Here is a 218-nt window from a genome sequence, read left to right on the forward strand (position 1 = left end):
GATTACTACTAAAATTCACACTGATGAATTATGTAATTTTTTTTCCAAAGGTTTTAGCTGACAAATGCAATTGAATGTTGCATTACTGGGTGAAGAAAAGACATTAGGAACACCACATTCACAGTTAGTAACATGATCGATAAATCACACTAATATGTTTTTCAATGTGTATAAATACGTTCGTTTAAAACAAGAATACATTTCAGACACAGACAACG

Source organism: Tachypleus tridentatus, chromosome 2, assembly GCF_004210375.1.
Source record: "Tachypleus tridentatus isolate NWPU-2018 chromosome 2, ASM421037v1, whole genome shotgun sequence".
Lineage (NCBI taxonomy): Eukaryota > Metazoa > Arthropoda > Merostomata > Xiphosura > Limulidae > Tachypleus > Tachypleus tridentatus.